Source organism: Tauraco erythrolophus, chromosome 5 (genome assembly GCF_009769465.1).
Source record: "Tauraco erythrolophus isolate bTauEry1 chromosome 5, bTauEry1.pri, whole genome shotgun sequence".
NCBI classification, from domain to species: Eukaryota; Metazoa; Chordata; class Aves; order Musophagiformes; family Musophagidae; genus Tauraco; species Tauraco erythrolophus.
In genome coordinates, this window is record NC_141469.1 from 1,142,551 (window position 1) to 1,160,821 (window position 18,271).

General features: G+C 45.2%; 1 long non-coding RNA gene across 1 annotated transcript; it reads right to left on the reverse strand.

Annotated features, from left to right (window-relative positions):
* Window positions 1-201: 201 nt before the first annotated feature.
* Window positions 202-17,953, reverse strand: LOC147528662 (uncharacterized). The gene is made up of 3 exons (XR_015222150.1): window positions 17,844-17,953; window positions 13,098-13,263; window positions 202-336 (listed from the first exon to the last, which is right to left on the reverse strand). It is a non-coding gene; the product is annotated as an uncharacterized LOC147528662 (long non-coding RNA).
* Between the last annotated feature and the right edge of the window lie 318 nt (window positions 17,954-18,271).

The following is an 18,271-nucleotide window of genomic DNA, read 5'->3' on the forward strand; positions in this document are numbered from 1 at the left end:
GAATGACTATTCCTAGTCTCACTGCACTTAAATAATTCCAACACCTAATTCCAATAAGCTCAGTTTGTCATTTACTGTCTTATCCCTGTAGTCCTCTGCTGAAACAGATTCGAGACCAAAACCTGCATCCTCAACACCTACACAGTTTTGCAAACCTGAACTTCATGTCAAAATCCAGAGCACGGACAAGAACGGCCGGAACATGCAGTGTTTGGTGCTTACTTCAAAGTGAGGGATAAAGGCCTCAGCCAGGGTAACACATGGACCTCATTGTCCTCTCTGTGCTCAAGCTCTATCATCAAGTCTGGCTGGAAGGCAGACGTTTTCTTAATTATGCTGAAAAGCATAAAAAAAAAAAACAGTTGTTATGTGTGTATGAAAATGTTACGTATGGCAAACGTATGTTTTCCAGATGTCAAAGTTAAGCTGGAATTTGATAACCTGACTGCACAGTTTGACATTGTACCTTCCACTGTCCATCTCAAGACACACGCACACAGATATGAATGCCTCTGCTTTCTCAAGTTATTAATTGCTTTTTGCTTGGGTAGTCCCCTAACGACCTTCTAACACGGCGTTTACCACGGCAGGAGTTGGAGAAATGTTCTTTCAGACCACGGTAGCCCAAAAGCGGTGGGAAGGCCTTGCAGGCAGGTGGTGGAGAAGCTGGAGCAAGCCAGGCTTCCTTCCACATCTTGCTGAGGAGGTCTCAGGTCTATTGCTTCGCTGGCAATAGCGGTGACACTAAGACTGCCAGCGTGGGGCTTCTGAGCCAGCTTTTTCCTACTCCCTGTGGCACGTGTGTGTGTTTCCTTGTTGCCGTGCTCTTTACTACAGCATTGAGAAGTTCACCCAGTAGTTGACTGTTTGACTGGCTGCAATCTAACGAAGATGCAGCCAAACATCTATTTCCAGCCAAGTTGCACCAACCGGCTCCAAAACAATTCCTGCCCTATAGTATCTGTCGGAATGCTGCGTTGCTTTGCTCGCAGAAATCGCTGCAGTGGTGTCCCACAACACGTATTCCAAAACCCTAGATAATTTAGGGTAATGAGATAATTTATGTGCATGCCTAACGTATACTGGGATCTACTGGGCACGTTGCACATCTCGGTTGTCTGGCCCAGCATTTTCCTAACATGGCTGTTTACCAGGTCTTTCATCTCTCTTACGCTTATCTGCAGAGGAGAAGTCAAAATAGCTCTAATGTATATTTTCAAGAACAACTTTTCTCAAGAATACCTGTTTAATAGTATACTGATATTACATAGGATGCCTCTTTTTCATGTGCAGATAGTCCCACTATCCTTAGGATGCTAGTAGCAATTGTGAGCTCCTGGTCACTTGTTACTTCAAGCTCCTGCCTTCAATCTCCTATATAATTGCTTTAAACGACGCTTTCCCTCACGAAGAAAAATGCATTTTTCATAACTTTGTCTTCGTGTCTAGGACTGCTGTGTGACAAATCATCTATATGCATCTCAGAGTAGCTCAGTTACTACTCTGGAATAGCTCTGCTATTCCAACAACATCACATAACGGTGTTCTGGGGGTGTAGGGTACTTCATAAAAGCATTTTCTGATTATTGACAGTAGTTTCTGAAGACTTTCCTTCCCTGATTTGCCGGTGGAGCTTATTACACGTGCAGGTGATGGCATGATACCTCAGTTGTGCGTACATTTTTCTGCGGGTAACATGAAGGTGAAAGCTCCTGGTTGCCATATTTCTAGAAACAACACCCCAATCCCCAGGAACAGGCTTTGCAGGTGTCTATGTGTTCACGCTGCAGAACATCACTGAGTTTCAGAACGGGCAAGGTGGTCCCTGCTCTTTCTTTGCCACTTAGACCAACTGCGTTTCTGCGTCTCCGTCTTCTACTTGTCCTCAGGGGTTTACATACGCTAGGCTGGCATGGAAAAAAAATTTGTTAAATCTTTTTTAATGGAGGCATTGATATGATATAGTAACATCTTTTAGATGTGAGGTACCTTCTCTGTTGGTTTTACCTGTCGAAAGCAAGCTATGGGTAAGTTAGCAGGTATATCACGGGTGGTGCAGCAATGAGCCAGAAATGACTTTGTTCTTCCTACTTAGACGGATCAAAGAGAAGAGGTTGAGTTTGTACCTCACAACTCTTCTTGTAACGCTGTTTTTACATCCAAGATATTCTCTGTCTCAGCATGAATCTCTGAAGTGTTCGAGTCCTGTTAGTGAGTCTTGTCGCCTGTCCAGCTTTTCAAATACTGTACGTTTGATCTCTGGGGCATTCTACCATCCCTACCGATCTGTGTCCTCAAATCCATAATGTGATGATGTAGCTGTTTTCCTTATCGAGTAACGGTTGCCAATATCATTCTTTGGCAGCAAGTACAAGAACGGGTTTGTTTTGCCTTGTGAGGTAACAGCTTACTGATTGCAGGTGTCTCAGCCTGGAGAAGAGAAGGCTCCGGGGAGACCTTCCAGCAGCTTCCAGTACCTAAAGGGGCCGGCAAGGAAGCTGGAGAGGGGCTTTGAACAAGGGTGTGTAGTGACAGGACAAGGGGAAATGGCTTTAAAAGGAAAGAGGGGAGATTTCGATTAGATCTAAGGAAGAAATTTTTCCCTCAGAGGGTGGTGAGGCACTGGCACAGGTTGCCCAGAGAAGCTGTGGCTGCCCCATCCCTGGAAGTGTTCAAGGCCAGGTTGGATGGGGCTTTGAGCAACCTGGTGTAGTGGAGGGTGTCCCTGCCCACGGCAGGGGGGTTGGAACTGGATGATCTTGAAGGCCCCTTCCAACCTAAACCATTTTATGGTTCCATATTGACTCCTCAATAATCTGTTAAATTGTTTGTATCTATCCAAATATACAGCCTCCAATGTTTTGTGAGGGCTATCGGCTGTCACGTTGTGTGCCTTCTCAAAATTAGTCTCTTTTTTTCCATATCCCCATGAATTTTTGTCTGTCAGTACAAATAAGTAATCCGCAAAGCAGATGAGGTATTGGCTTGATCAGATTTATCCATTTCCAGCTATAAGGTCCCTCGAAAACCATCGGAGTGATGTTTCGGTGTGAGTGAAGTGCACATCTAATTACAAACTAGACATAGGAAAGAATTACCCGAGGTGCAGCATGACTCAGTTCACAAAGTCCTTATCAGAAAGAATCTTTTGCTTCAGTATTTTTTACAAATTTCTTGGATACGCTATTTGGAATTTGAATTGTTGCAGTGGTGGGATTGATGTTTATTTCACGATACAACTGATGGTGGTGAACCTTTTTTTTTTCTCTTACATAATTCTCCAGGGACCTTTGGAATCCAGTACGTTCACTTGTACCCTAGAAAGTTTTTGGCACTCAATTCCCAATTTCCATGCTGCTGCCTGAGCTTTGCCTGACCATATTTCTAACGATCCTAATAGATCTGCTGGAATTTCTCTGAAAATTCTCACTACGAGTCTCTGCGGTTCCTCCTTTTCACCAGCCTGTCTCCGTCGCGGCTATTTTGTTTCCGATAGCTAATAAATGGCATCCAACCTCAGAGAAATTGTTGGTGGCACTGTGCCTGGAAAAGTGCAACCGCAGTCAACTGCAGCTTGATGGTCTTTGGCAGTAGAGGAGAACCATCCAGCGAGCACAGTTCAGTCAAGAGCCAACGCTGAAAGCTTTTGTTTGGCAAGGGATTGTCCATGTTCCTTTCCTAGGTTTGACGTACTCCAGGTTTAGCGTGAAAGAGATGTGGAAAACTTCTGAGGAACAGCAGGAAATGTTTGGAGGGTTTTTTTGAATTCCTTTAAGGCGTTTATCTGTGACCTCCAATATATAAAAAACCTTTTTTGTAAGTGTAAGCAGGTGTATTTGCTAAAATTGAAAGAAAAGCGTGTTGAAAACGAACTAAGGATTCTGGCAGCCACTGGTTTTGTTCTCAACTCAAAACCCTTTAAGAGTTGAAAAAATTGCTTGATGTCTAGGGGAGCTGAAGGACTTGTGGAAAATTTCTGCGATTGGACAGAGAGTGCCCCGTTCTGCAGCTGGCAGACCCAGATGTTACCACATCACTGACAGCCTTTGCCCCTCAGCGGTGCCGACACTCTGACTTTGTCCTATTTTTCATTTAGTTCCATTGTAAGCTTACGGTTTTCCCGTTCTGGCCTGAAAACTGCAGAGCTGATGAATATTTTCTCTTTCGTGTCCATCTCCATAGAAACAGAATCTGTGTTACTGCTACAATTGTTCTCTGATTTTGTGCTGGTTTTTCTCTTATGACCTCTGGATTTTTTCATGTTGGTTTCTTTCTTGGGAGGACATTAGTTTATTTAAGACAAGTCCTAAATGGTCAAGCATTAAGCATTTCTGAGTAAGCAACTCCTGAAGGTAAAGCCCCTGCAGCTTTGAAAAATGCCAAGATAATTATTTTAAATGAAGCCCTGGAGCAGGAGTGGCATTTTCCACCTCAAATATCCAGTACCACCTTCGGAATATCTTTAGCTAGGAGTTAGGACCTGAAATGGCACCTCAATAGGAGAACAGAACTTTGTATGGCCGTTTGTAGGTCCTCACGGCTGGAGGGCCGTTTACAGCGCGAGAGAGACGGATGAAGGTGCAGGGAAGAATCTTTTCAGTCCCGTGTATGCTGGATGAGGTTCAATCACAGCTGTACTCAAAAATATTGCTCCTTTCAGCACTCCTGCCAGAACCCAGGATTCCAACTTCCTCAAAGCCAGTATCTGAAGAGAGGCAGGGTTCACCTCCGGACGCTCCAGCAGGGAGCTCGGAAGCTCTGAGAGCAGAGTGGTGAGGATGAGCAGGAAGAAACGGGGTCCAGAGCCTTGGAGGCCTGCTGCAGTGAGGGCTGAGCTTGTTCCCTTCTTTCAAAGCAGACAGATTAAGAAATTTTGTAGCTTGGCACTGTCATTTACTCACTGACCTAAAAAGACAGTCCATTTCTGCATATTATTCTGCTATAACGAATTCTGAGGCTCCATGAATTAAATCTGAAGCTTTCTGTCCCCGCAGGTGAAATCCAAAACCATGGGGAAATACTTCAAGGTTTTTGTCCCGGTCTCAGAAGCAAAGTTCAACTAGTCAAACCTCAGCACGTGTACTTTTCTGTCTGAAAAAATCAATTGTAAAGCTTTTCCAGCAGCTTTCAGACAGATCACGTTTATTAAGCCATTTCTGGCTTGTAGTTCTAAGTCCAGTACTACCTTAAACGTGAATCAAACCCTCGACGGTCCTACCAGCACGTAAATGATCTCTTAGAAGAGAATTTGACTTGCAGCAGTAGCAACAAAACCTTGTCTTTCTTCTGGCTGCTGTTTTCCTTCATCCCTTCTCCTTTGCCTGTCTGTGTTAGGATATAGCATGTGATACTGGAAACTTAGGATTCCCAGTGTTGAGGAAGCGACTGAAAAATAGCATGAAACTGAGGAAATGTTGCTTGTTTTGTTTGGTTTTTTTTCTTTAGGGTAGTGCTTGCAAACTCTGGTTTTCAAAGGAGATGAGTGATTTGAGGTCCCTGATTTGAGAGCCTTCAGGAAGAGCTGATGTTAAAAGAGAGGTTACTCAGTACATTCTAAGAATCAGAAAACTTTCACCTGAGACCAAAAAATGGGATTAAGCTTAGCAAAGATCTCTGTGGCTCATGTGGTTCTCTTAAATAAGTAATAAAAAGATTGGGCCAGGCAGTCACATCAAAGGAATTAAAAACAGGCATCAGATAGACCTGTGGCTTTGCAAACTCTGAATAGCTGTGGTTTGGTGGTTTTTTTTTTTTTTTTATTTAATTTGAATGCTAACCTGAGAATCCTTCTCAAATCAGGAGAAGAAATATTAACAAACTCTTTGGACATGAAGCTTTTAGTGTTGTCTTTTGGATCAATCAGCCAGTGGCTGTACTCGCTAGGCCATTCCTCTATACTGCCCTCCAACCCCACGCTGACAGTCCTTGACATTTGCCTTCTGGTCAAATGCCTTTTCTTCTAACACCAACCATGCTTCAGTATTGCCAGAGAAGCATTTTCATAATCTGTCTATAGGTCTCTGAAATAACTCGTGAAATTAAATAAGAATGAATTTAGAATTGCCCGTATCTGGCTCTGTTAAGCGAACGTAGGTTTCCCACTTTTCTCCATGACTACAAGCGCTGGAAAAACAGAGTGGGATTCATCTTCCTGAGCTTTGGGTGTCAAGAGTACAGGCACCTGAGCTATTCTCACCGCCAAGAGACTCCAGGCTTCCTTGGAAGTTGTGCAGATCGAGTCAAAATAGCCGTGGAGGGAAGGACGCAAGCTGTCTAACCAGAAGTAGGCGCTTGATGTAGAAAGAGAGGAATCCTGCCCTGTGTCCCTCGTGGAAACGAGCAGGGATCCTCCTGTCCCTGTTCATAAACAGCTAGTGACATTACCTGATGGACATGTTAGATCTGCCTCCTGTGTCTGACTGAGTATTCTCCATGCCAGGGTTGCCTAAGGCTGCCAGATTCCCGGCTCCCTGGGAAGGGAAGTTGGAAGCTGTGCAAATTGTGTGCTGAACCGAATTTCTCACCGTTTCTACTGGCAGAGGGGAGAGCCCAGAGCTGAGCTAAGACCTAGGACTCGGCTCCTGGTGCAAGAACAGGAAGCCTGGAAATGCTGAGAGCCTGGCGTGAACACGAGTCGCACGGTCTCCTGATTGCATGGTCAGGCACTGTAGTCTCATTGCTGTCAGCACTGTAAGAGTCTTGGGATGAACGCTTTGGCATCCCAGAATACTGATGGATGTTCTTGGCTCGTTTGACTGGATACCCCAAAGCTAGAAATCCTACAAGCACAGGGCCTGCGTCCCTGACGGTTTGTTAAAGCCAATGTGGTTCTGTGGAGTATTGCGTCCAGTTCTGGAGTCCCCAACATAAGAAGGACATGGACCAGTTGGAGAGGGTCCAGAGGAGGGCCACGAAGATGATAAGAGGGCTGGAGCACCTTTCCTATGAGGACAGGCTGAAAGAGTTGGGGCTGTTCAGCCTGGAGAAGAGGAGGCTCCGGGGTGACCTTATAGCGGTCTTCCAGTACCTCAAGGGGGCCTACAAGAAAGATGGGGAGAGGCTGTTCAGGAGGGCCAGTTGTGATAGGACAAGGGGTAATGGTTTTAAAATAGAGGGAGGTAGATTCAGGTTGGATATTAGGAAAAAATTCTTTACCATGAGAGTGGTAGAACACTGGAACAGGTTGCCCAGAGAGGTGGTGGATGCTCCATCCCTGGAGACGTTCAAGGCCAGGTTGGACGAGGCCCTGAGCAACCTGATCTAGTTGGAGATGTCCCTGTTCCTTGCAGGGGGGTTGGACTAGATGACCTTTGAAGGTCCCTTCCAGCCCTAACCATTCTATGATTCTATGATTTCATGGAAGTTTATCAGAACTCTGATGTTTCCCATGAAACAGTGTGGATTCAGCTAATTGCATTTTACGTGAAAACGGTGCCATAAACAGGCAGACCAGGTCTACTTTGGGTCATAATGGTTGCTCGATGACAAATATCGCCAGCCCATCTTTGCTCCTACTGAAGACAACAGTAGAGCTCCCAACAGGAGTCTGCGCTGCGGCAGCGCCGAATCCATGGAAATTACCCTTCTGAATACATTCGTTGTCCCTGGGGATGGTGTTTTGTGATCTACAACCAAAGCAGTTCAAGGCAGAGTGTATGTTTAATATAGTTCAGACCTTTCAAATGACAAACATCTATGAATCTGCTAACTGTGACCTATGTCCAATAAAAACTCAAAGCAAATTAACAAGCTACAACACTACTACCCTAGAACCAGTACTCAACTATGACCTACACGGACATCTGCCCATTTCTCAGGCTAGGAATGACAGAGTCCACCTGCAATGCTTGACCTTGATGCCTCTTCTCAGAGACCAACACTGGCTATTTGTGATAGACTTAGTCTTTTAGAGTGGTTCAGACCTGTAGGAAGGTGTAGATTAGATTGTATTAGTCTCTGTCTCACTCTCAAACGTGTAAGTCCACTCTCACTCCACGTCTTCCAAGCCGTAAACGAAAATCTGAGTGTTGAATTCATCCTGCCAATCATAAGGAACAATCTGAAATCAAGAAATCTGAAAGGATTGAAATAGTCACCCAAAGGATGATGAATGTAACTCCTGGAGATCTTCCACTGGAAAATATACCAAGTTCAATACGTGTTAAGAAGACTAAGCCTCATGTTCTTTGTGTACATCATTCGTTGCTTGACACGATCCTTGTGTCGTGGTGGGCACCTGATTCCACGCAATGGTCAGATGTGAGTAAGACAATGTGCTGTAAACAGACCTTCCATTAAAAATAGGACAATTGGAACCAAATATAAAATCAAGAGAACAAAAAGATACCAGTTTGTCACCGGGTCTGCCTCTAAAATTAAGATACCGTCTCTAGAAACTCTAGAACGACCTTTTCTTTTTTTAAGACCTACAGACCCAGACCCTATAAAAGGTTTGCAGTTGTCACGGTTTTAGAACAACAAACGTGGAAGCCCGTGGCTAGTAACCCTCACTGTTTTACTGATAACATGTATTTTTATCAGTCCTCATGGCATTTATTCATGAAACTTTGCACTGAATTTTCTGTTCTTTGGCAAAAACACACAGTTATTGTACCATGTGGCAACAAACAAAAACTCCCCTGACATGGACTTAGGACGTTTTATCTTGCGACCCACAGAAAGAAAACCTCACGGCCAACCTGGCCATAAAATTGAATACAGAACGAAGTAACATTGGAACTAAAAATTATTGTGTGGAGAAGGTGGAAGTAGACTCCCCGCAGAATTTCTGCATAGTCGTTTGGGTTTTTTTTTTTTTTCCAAAGCAAAAGAAGACTACTTGGTTTGATTCCTGGTTATCAAGTAGGTAATCTAGCTACTTCCACTTCTGAAAGGAAAATCAAGCACTCCCTTCCTCCTCTTAGTATATAAATGCACTTCAAGTTGCTTAAGGATGGATTCAAACCAGACAAACCAGAGACTCCTGTCTATTGGGCGCTGATATTGCCTAAGTAGCTATTTGACAACTCAATAAGGTTATCAGGTTCTCCATGTGGGATTTGGAAATACATTCAGCATTGGCCGAGTTCCAGTCGCGTCGAAGTCAGTGCTAAAACTCGCCCAACTTCCCTGGAAAAGGAAGGGAGATCAAACTGCCTGCTTTTGACTACCCCAGTGCGACCAGAGAAGCACTAAGAAAAGATGAGAAACTGCTGAATAACCAAACGAGAATCACACTTGGGTTTTGGGGTTTTTTTTTTGAGTCAAGTAACATCTTAAATCACAAATTCATTCGTGTCTGGTCAAATTTAAAATCTTTTGTCTTGCCATGAGGTGTGTGCAAGCAAACCTTGACACCAGTGGATGTCCAAAGGCAAGAATTACAAGCACACTGACTGTGTGCATGATGTACAGCCCCACTGAAGTCACCTGTGCAAGGTCAAGCTCCAGCAGAGACCCTGGTTAGCAGGAACCCCGCAGAAACAGTTTGTTTTACACAAGTGGATACAATCACAAGTGAGTTGTTGTTCTTCTGGCAAAAGGCTTTTTCTTAGGACTCGGTTTTGGAAGGTAAGGGTTTAATTTGCAAAAGTGCCAAGAGATATGGTATCTTGGGTCTTTCCATGCAGATTTTAGACACTCCCTGCAATATTTTAAGGTAGTTATTTTACACCAAATTACACAGATGTTTTTAGCCCGGTTAGTGGAAGAGTAGGAAACGTCCACGTCACACAGCAAAAAATAAATATGGGTTTAACTTCTTCCTGCCTGTGAGGCCCAGCAACCCACTCCCAAGTGCAGGGGAAGACTAGAGCAGACGGGCCAGCGGTAACGGATGAGAAGGCTGATGCAGTGAGCTGGGGAAAAGCACAGGCTGGGAGTCAATGCAGGAGGCACAAGTATGGACAGTAAAAAGCAGGTCTATCTCAGGTTACACTGGGAATTGTGCTAAAACAGAGAGGAAACGCATTTGGAAGGGGCAGGTCCCAGTCCTGGCTTTGCCATTAACATTCTGAGTCACCGTTTCTACTTCACCAGATCTCTTTGCATCTGCTGCCTCTCAACTTGTGTAAGATTTATGGGTCTATAGCACAAATGTGTGTGGTCAGGACTGCCTAAAAGAAAGGATCTGCGTGGTGCCAAGAGAGAAATCCTGAGGTGCCCGAGAATGGCAGTGTTCTCAGGAGGCAGAGCCTTTTCTTCATTTAAAAACTCTGCAGAAATGTTTGCTACTGGAGTTATATTCAGCAAGCATCAGGTGATGATATTAGGAGCATGTCAATGAGCGAGATTAGGATGGTGCATTGGTGCAATTTTCCGTTTTTTACCAGGCTGGCAAGGCGTTTGGCATTCCACTCTTTGGCCGTGCAGGGAGCACTACCAATACTTGTCAGCAGCCTGACAGAATCCCAGAATCACAGAATGTCGGGGAATGGAAGGGACCACAAAGGATCATCTAGTCCAATCCCCCTGCCGGAGCAGGACCACCTAGATCAGATCACACAAGAACGCGTCCAGGCGGGTTTGGAACATCTCCAGAGAAGGAGACTCCACAACCTCTCTGGGCAGCCTGTTCCAGTGTTCTGTTCCCCTTACTGGGAAGAAGTTCTTCCTCATGTTTAAGCGGAACCTCCTCTGTTCCACCTTATATCCATTTCCCCTTGTCCTATCGTTGGGTGCCACTGAGAAGAGCCTGGCTCCATCCTCATGACAGTCACCCTTCCCATATTTATAAACATTAATGAGGTCCCCCCTCAGTTTCCTCTTCTCCAAGCTAAAGAGACCGAGCTCCCTCAGCCTTTCCTCCTAAGGGAGATGCTCCACTCCCTTCATCATCTTTGTGGCCCTGCGCTGGACTCTCTCCAGCAGTTCCTTGTCCTTCTTGCACTGAGGGGCCCAGAACTGGACACAATATTCCAGATGCGGCCTCACCAGGGCAGAGTAGAGGGGGAGGAGAACCTCTCTCGACCTTGAAGAAATGTTCTCAATTCCTCAGTATAAAATACCACTTGAATATGTCATTATCTTTTCCTCAGCAAAAAGATTTAAAGAAATGTAAGTATTGTTACTCGGTCGGAGCTACGCTGTACCTGGGAAGAGCTGACTTTTCCTGTACTGTTTTATATAGGTCTGTCCAGCCAAAAATTTGCAAACCACGTGGCTCTTCCCGGTCCGTTTCTGTGAACACGCACGACACGCACACCACACACAAATATACAGGTAGTTAATGTCCCTGACATCTCAGCATCTGCTAAAAACCTGATTGCTAAGGGATTAAGGGCTCTCTTAAACGAGAGAAGTAGAACGACGTGCAGTGAAACCATCGTTCGTATCCATACACCTCTGGTAGCAAAAACATTCAGCTTCCTCTCGTTTGGCACTGGGGAATACACACAGCACAAGAAATTTGGAATAGATGATCCTTTGAGGTCCCTTCCAATCCCTAACATTCTGTGATTCTGTGTGAAATTTGTCAAACACGGAGCAGAAACCACAGTATAGGGAAGCATTTGAGTTTTTTCCTTAGCTCTAAATTGCCAACGGTTTCCTTTACAGCTAAGCTGTCTGATGATTAAAACACTGTAGGGAATGATCATGTGTTGGTTAGAAAAGGAATTAAATTTGAACTACAAAAAGAGCTTGTACAGTTACCAGAGGAGGAAGAAGTGAAGCCTGCTGGAAATAAATGACAAAAAAAAAAAAAATCACTTTGTATTTAGTGTTAAACAGAAAAAAAAAAAAAAATTTAGGACATATATGTTTAAGAATCAAATGTTTTAGTAGAGCTTTATTTCCAGAACGTTGGGAAGAGTAAGAATTTGTCATTCATGACCCTCAATTCTGACTAGTTTTAGATGAAGATGTATTGCCAGCTTCTAGCTCCATCTTCTGTGTCAAACTGGAATAACAGAAAGATTGATCTTTCCTCCTTAAAAAAAAAAAAATATCCCAACTTTCCCCTAGAATAGGACATCAGAAATCAGCAATACACAGCAGTTGCAAGCAAATGCACTGAAGCAAAGACAAAACAGCAGATAACACGAGCCAATAAATAGAAGAGCACACAATAAACGAGGTAGAGAAGATTCTGTTTTGAAAAACAGAGGCTCCACAGCATCCTGGGGGGTTAGATCATGGTAGACGATTGAGGGCTTTTGGAAAATTTTTCTAGTTACCATTTGAACTCTGTGAAAAAAGCTTTTCTTGCACTTCACATACCTTTTTGAGATATCACAGAAATTTCTCGCATTGCCTTCACTGAAACCAAGATCTTAAGGAGTTTTACACGGAGATTCTCAATCCCTTTCTTGTCCTGAGATAAACTAGTCTGGTAGCACAAATATTTTCTAGGCACACTTTATATAAAGAGAGAAAACTACAGCTTGAACCTCGTTGTTCTGCATGCCAGCAGAAGGCTGTTTGCATTAAGACCTCCTGAGCTGCACAACGAGAAACAATTTCAAGGACTAATTTCCAAACTAATCAATTGTTTACTTAAAAAGTGGTTACTATAGATATTATCATTATGAACTGGCGGGACTCAAGCAAAACATGAAATGTAAGAAAGGTTTAACCTGCGAGGTGATTCGTGTGTAGTCCACAGTCGATGCTACCTTAAATGGCAGTAATTAAAAAAAAAAACAAACAACAAAACACTACTTGGACAAGTAAACTTTGATATTCAAATACAGGGGGTTTTGGCTCGAGAAGCCTCATTTAGTTTTAGATTACAGATCCATTATACATAAAATACACAAAAACTTCTCTTTATCTCATAATTTCTCTTGGTTTATTTTTATCTTTTACAGCTCTTGAAGAGAATCAGAAAGAAATCCAGAACTTCACCGAGATGCTATTTGCTTCAATTTGCCACGGTATTTTTTCAATTTCAGACTCACAAAGTGTTTTGAAAACACGTCAAGCAAACTAGGAACCCGAAACCTGCTTTCAAAAATCATTTGTGCATATAGAAACGTAAGTCTCATAGAGTACTAGTAAGTTTTTAGGATTCCAAGTGCTTAAGCCATTTCTTAAATAAGACACAGACTCCCAAAGTATCACCCACACTGTACAGAGTGTTAACGTAAATGCTTTACCTCCTGCACGTACAGAGGGGCTGTCCCTTGATGAACAGGGCTGCTGTTGACTCAAAGCAGGTCTTCTAGGCTGGTACCACTCTTGTTTGGTTCTGAATCTGTCTGGATTTTCTTTGTTTTCTTTACTCACGAGGCCACACCAATTGAAACGCTCGCAGGAAATTTGCTATAATGGAGAAATACAGATATTTAATAAATCTAATTTAATTCCGTGCCATGGTTGCACTGAAAAAAACCCCAAATTTTAATCATTCTTTTCCACTGAGTGTTTTGGACAAACCTTAACACATGTATCACAGAAGACAGTGCTCCTCTGAATATAGACACGTTTGTGTTCTTTTCCTTCTTTCTCTCCTTGACTTGGTCAGCAGTAACTGCGTAACTGCTGAACAACTTGATTATTTCTGTTTAAAATAACTAATGATGATCTAATTTTAGTTTATCTTGTTTCCCGTTTCAGGTGGGTCTTCCTTATTTTTTTTTGAGCCAATGCTACGCATCAAGGAGGCTCAGTGACCAGTTCTTGTGGTGCGTGTGTTGAAGGAACACAATCATTTGGGTTTCATGACTGATGGTTTAGGGACCCTGACAGTGCAGGGTGAATGGTTGGTCTCGATGATCTTGAAGGTCTCTTCCAACCAGAGGATTCTATGACTCTATGAATACAATAGTTGCAGCACATACAGATGCAACCGCAAAACTGTGTGCATCAAAGATAACCAGTGAATTCACTCATTCTATAATCAGTGAGAACGGCATGATTTTGGTTTTGGATTAACTGCGTAGCTCATTTGGATAATCATTTCATCTGGGGATGTCTAACTTTTGTGCTACTCCTACGTTCCTCTTACTGTGAGAAAAGTTAAAACTAGACATAGTCTTGACAGGAAGAGACAAAAAGTTGAGGGGTGTGGGTTCAGGCTGACAGCATTCGCCCTCACTAAGAGGCAGCTGCTCTTGAGCACTTAGAAGAATTCAACTGAAGCAGCTGGATTCACAAAAAGAGGAAAAACAGATAGTGAAATAGCTGGAGTGAGACAATGGGGAAAGGCTGGCCTCGGGGCAGCTGTCGCAGTGCTGAGTTTGGGTGAAATAGTCAAGAAGTTTTCACAAAAACAAATACAGAGAGAAAATACATTCGCCCCTTCCCAAAAATAAAACTATTTTCGCGATTCAGAAGTGCTACTTCAGTGCATTTACGACAAAAGTTCTCGAAGGTAAAAGCTAGATTATTTAATCTTTGCCCATCAATAATGAGACACCTTCTTCCACCCTTCTTTCTCTCCAGCCCTCAAAGTCAGAAGTTCTGTCGTTCAGGAGCTCCTAGAGTGAAAAAATACGGAAAAACTAGGAGCTGCGTGTCAGCAGAGCGTGCTCAGGCCCTGCTGGATGGCACCGTGCAGGTGGGCTCGATCCCTGACACGTGGGCGAAGCGGGAGGGTGAGGGCACGCAGGTGAAACTGGGGCAGAAGGGCAGAGGGAGGGACCAGTCAGACTTACTGGGTGTGAAAACGTGCACACGTGCGCGTGCTGGAGGGGTTACTGAAACTCCAACCAGGAATAACTTTTTTCAGTTCCTGTATTAGTTATAATGGCAAACAAAACTCAACATCCCTGCCTCCTGACTTGGACGATGATACTGCTTCCAGCGGTTACAAACGAAAGTGAAAGCAGATCCATCCAGGTAATTACACCACAGCACAGATTTAAACGTGTCGGCTGTCCCGTTGAACTTTTTAAAGGATCTAGAACACACCAGACAGCTCCTGAAAGCATCCACTGAATTCAGACCTTGGGTTTTCCCACTCTTCATATCGAGCGTTCGGTGGAGCAATCAATAACCGGAAGGGAGGCGAATAAATACTGAAGGAGAAGTCACAGATTAAAGGGATAACTAAGGATTTTTTTTTTCTCAAGATTTCCTGCAGCTTCATGCTTGCAACAAAGCCAAACATCCAAAGTTAATAAACTTTGCAGACTCACAAAGGAAACGTATTTGTTTGGTACTACTTCCCTGATGAGGGCGTACACTGACTTTCCGTGCTGTGTAATCCATTAGTTAAGAGCCCTCTGAGCAGGAAATAGCCTCAGGTCACGCACCCATATGGAAACTGGGACGCAAAAAAAAATTATTTACTCTTTCATTATAAGCCCATCTTGATGGTTATCACAGTATTTACAAGAAAGCTTTATTTTGGGTTTCTAAGACATGGAGGGAGTGCTGTACTGCCACCTGGAGAAGCTTCCAGCCTTCCCAAGGCGTTGTCCCCTCCAAACCTCACCAGACTGATAGCTGACTCGCAACAGCAGCTTTTGCCCGTGCCAAAAGCAGAGCTTAAAAGCCAAATGAAACTGAATCTAACACCAAGTTTCTCCAAAGACCAAAAGTGCTTTTATTGCTGCTGCACTCACAAAAGGCTCAAACCATTAAGGGTGGTGGGGAGGGCAGGTACACGCTGCCTGTTATAAAAGTGGAGGAAAAGGACTTGCTCTACGCCGCAAGATCAGAAGGAGCAACTCTTGGATCAGAACAGATGTCGCCACCACAAAAGGAACTGAACAACCAGTCCCAGACAGGCCATCCAGTGCCAACAAAAGTGGCATTTTCCAGCTCCTCCACCTGATTCGGTGCTTGAGAACACAAGGCAGACTGGTAAAATAATATGGCTGCTTTTACTAGCAAGAAACTGGACTGGATGGCTCAGAAGACCCTTTCCCAGCCCAACAACTGAAACGGATGCTTGAAATAACGTGCCAATGTTGCAGGGCAGTGTTCAAATGCAGACTGGTCTCTCCAGCCGTGCTTGGCCTAGATGGGCTCAGCGCCAGAGCGATCCTTCAGTGCCCTTTCCCAGCTTTACGCTGCACTGGAAAGGGACAGAGAGGGCAGCTCCTTGCTAACAGCTCAAAGGGCAAAATCCAGTCCTGCACCCGCCCTTCCTGAATCCAAGTCGGTGAACTGGGTGCGTTGGGATAATCTGTTGCTCTGCCCGGCTGCTTGTGCGGCCAAAGAAATGGAAGACATGTTTTGTTGGAAGAAATGAGCCACCTCTTCGATGAAACAGTGGAGACTCAGTCACCTCTCCAGGCTTATCACTTGAAACACTTCACACTTTATCCCTGGAAGTGTTCCAGGCCAGGTTGGATGAGGCTTTGAGCAACGTGGTGTGGTGGAAGGTGTCCCTGCCCATGGCAGGGGGTTTGGAACCGGGTGATCTTTGAGATCCCTTCTGACCCAAACCATTCTATGGAAAAAGTGCCATCCTTTTCAGGCGCACAAATTTCAGGTGGTAAGGCTGAGGTCTCCCTACCTTCAGTTACAATTCCGTTTTCTGCCTGTTGTGATTACAACAAACAGAAAATGCTACAGTCGTGCTTGTATCTCGATAAAAATCAGTAAAAATCCATGCGTTTGCCTCAAGAGGAGCACAGCATCATCGTCACAGATCTGCCGTCGCGCATCGTGCGCTGTTTTGTTTTCGCGATTTTTGCGCCGTCATACCAGGACGCAGTGGGTAGATGGCTGGAACGTTCAGTTTATTCCTCCTGGATCACATCAAACTGTCATCTAGGGAGGTATTTATAAAAGTATTGTTCAATTTTGACCTTGTTCCTAAAGATCACAGGTTGAGAAGTACAGTTACAGCCACGTGACGTAGACATGGTGCTGTTACCACTAACTCAGTCGTTTTTTTTAACAACACGGAGCAGCACGTGGCAAGAGGCAGGTTTGGGTGGGACGTAAGGAATGTGAAGATTTGGGGAGAAACTGTGCAGACTTGCTTTTATGGTGAGCTTTAGTTCTTTGAGATTTTTTTTTTTAAAAGCTATGTTTCATTTCAGAGCTGCTGCAAACATGACTGGTGCTTTCCATCGTTATCCGAGTAAGATCCAAGACAACACTGGGGGATACAGCAATCAAGTAACGAGAAGCTCTTTGCATTTCTGTCAAATACAACTGGAACAGACTTGCTCCAAACATCAATTCCAAAACATTTGTGGCATCCCAGCCGATTACAGCCATTACCAGCCTTTACAATTATGTGTGTCTGTGGTTAAACACATTTTATCATCCAACAGAATCATGGAATGGTTTGGGTGGGAAGGGACCTCAAAGATCATCCAGTTCCAACCCCCCTGCCATGGGCAGGGACACCCTCCACTACACCAGGTTGCCCAAAGCCTCATCCAACCTGGCCTGGAACACTGCCAGGGATGGGGCAGCCACAGCTTCTCTGGGCAACCTGTGCCAGTGCCTCACCACCCTCAGAGGGAAAAATTTCTTCCTTATATCCAATCTAAATCTCCCCTCTTTCAGTTTAAAGCCATTGCCCCGTGTCCCACCACCACATACCCTTGTCTATTCCCACCAGGTCTAAAAAAATACAGAAATAAAAAAGCCCCCACGCCTTCCCCGAGCACGCACCCACCGCCTGGACCAACCGCCACAGACTTTCGTTACTGCAGGGTCAGACCCGCATCCATGGACACAACCGCCCGTTTCTGGACAAAAACCAGCTGGGAATGAGGGAATGAAGGTCCCCAGTACGTGTTGGGGACGAAGGTCCGGGGCTGGAGGCCTCGGGGAGGGAACAGGATCTATTCAAGGGTGTCGTTAAAGCGTGTGGCCAAGGTGACACAGGCATCTTGGACGTTTCCCGGATTTTCAGTGACATTCCGCTAATCTTCTCTCAGAAAACGTTTCGGAGGCCGCGTTTGGCAGCGGGGCGCCCCGCGAGTACGCACCGTGCGAAGGAACATCGCTCGTCAGCGGGAACATCCGCAGCGCTGCCCGCCGAGGCCGGAGCCGTTCGCCGTTCCCTCGGGACGTTTCCCGCCTGGAATCCCGCGCACACATCCGGGCCGAGCGGGCCGCAGCGCGCGGTGCCGGACGGGACCCGGTCGTCCATTTCCCATTAACTCCCCGTCGGTCGCCAGCCTCGGGAGCGAGCCCCACACGGCGGCAGCCCCCGCGGGGGCGGGACGGCGATGCGGGACAGGGGATACGGCACGGCCGCCTGACGGGCCGCGGGGGCGGGGAGAGGCGCCGCCGTCGCGGCGGGTGATGACGTTGCGGCAGTTCCGGCGCCGGGGCGGTGACCGAGGCGCGCACGGAAGAGGCTCCTCTCCGCCGGGAGGGCGCCGCGACGGAGCGGGCTGCGGGGAGGAGGGGA